This window comes from Mus caroli, chromosome 12 (assembly GCF_900094665.2).
Source record: "Mus caroli chromosome 12, CAROLI_EIJ_v1.1, whole genome shotgun sequence".
In the NCBI taxonomy this organism is placed as follows: domain Eukaryota; kingdom Metazoa; phylum Chordata; class Mammalia; order Rodentia; family Muridae; genus Mus; species Mus caroli.
In genome coordinates this window covers 71,662,541-71,663,829 of record NC_034581.1, presented here as the reverse complement: position 1 = coordinate 71,663,829, position 1,289 = coordinate 71,662,541, and positions in this window count along the sequence as shown.

The following is a 1,289-nucleotide window of genomic DNA, read 5'->3' as shown; positions in this document are numbered from 1 at the left end:
CTTCTTGCTCTACTTGCATTCTGTCAATTTTGTGGTCCCTTAGTTTGTGGAAGCATCACCCCAGTCTTTGCCTTTTTTGTCATTTCCCCATGGCCTCCATGTATGACTGTATGTGTGTGTAAATGCATGTGCCTGTCTGTCTCTCTGTGTGCCCCATTTATGAGCATATCATTAATATGGGCTCAAGGTCCATCCTAATGGCCTCAGCCTAGCTACTTACCTCTTCAAGGATTTGATGTTCATAAGACCACATCCTGAGACTCTGAGGACCAGTATAAAAACTTTGGGGAACACTATATATAGGCAGCTAGAATTTGAATTGGCTGGTCACAATGTATCAATAGTCAGGAAACAAAGACATAAATGGTGGTGTTCAGCCGACTTCTTTTTTCACATTTTTGTTCAGTCTGAAGGCAGCCCAAGGGATGGTGCTGTCCACAATCAGGGTGAGTCTCTCCTCCTCAGTTAACGCTCTCTGAGAACACCCTCAAAGAAGGGCCCAGAGGTGGGTCTCCTAGGGGGTTCCAAATCGTGTCAAGCTGACAGTTAACCATCAGAGGATTAAAGTCTTCACCCTACTTCACAAGGAGATTTTGCAGAAGTCTTTTACTGTTCTTTGTTTATATTTCTTTAGCCAAAATTTACTCTCAAAGCCATGTCTAACTGCAAGCTGCTGGGATGTCAGCTTTAGTGGAGTACATGACCATCGCTGGAGGACTGATTTCCATTACCAAAACAGAAGGCAAAGTTAATTTCAGGGCACCAGTCTGCCATGGAATGTGTCCCACCTGGCATGTGTGTTTGGTGGGCAGGGGGGATGGGGAGTGTTGTGCTGCACATGGATCTGTGCATAGCTATGCATCTCTTCAGGAGACGCTTCACTGTTAGATTTTTCATCTCAGAAAGCTGTGTCTGTTACTGAGCACCCATAAGAATCCAGGCTGTGATGGTGACACGTACCTTTAATCCCAGCACTCTAGAGGCAGAGACAGGTGGATCTATGTGTACAAGGCCAGAGTGAATTCCAAGATAGTCAGGGCTACACTGAGAAACCCTGTTTCAAAAAAGCCAATAATTAGATATTTAAAAAAGCATCCAGGCACCGGGCGTGGTGGCGCATGCCTTTAATCCCAGCACTCGGGAGGCAGAGGCAGGTGGATTTCTGAGTTCGAGGCCAGCCTGGTCTACAGAGCGAGTTCCAGGACAGCCAGGGCTACACAGAGAAACCCTGTCTCAAAAAAGAGCATCCAGGCGCTGCCTAGAACTCTGTGGTTTAATCTATACTCAGT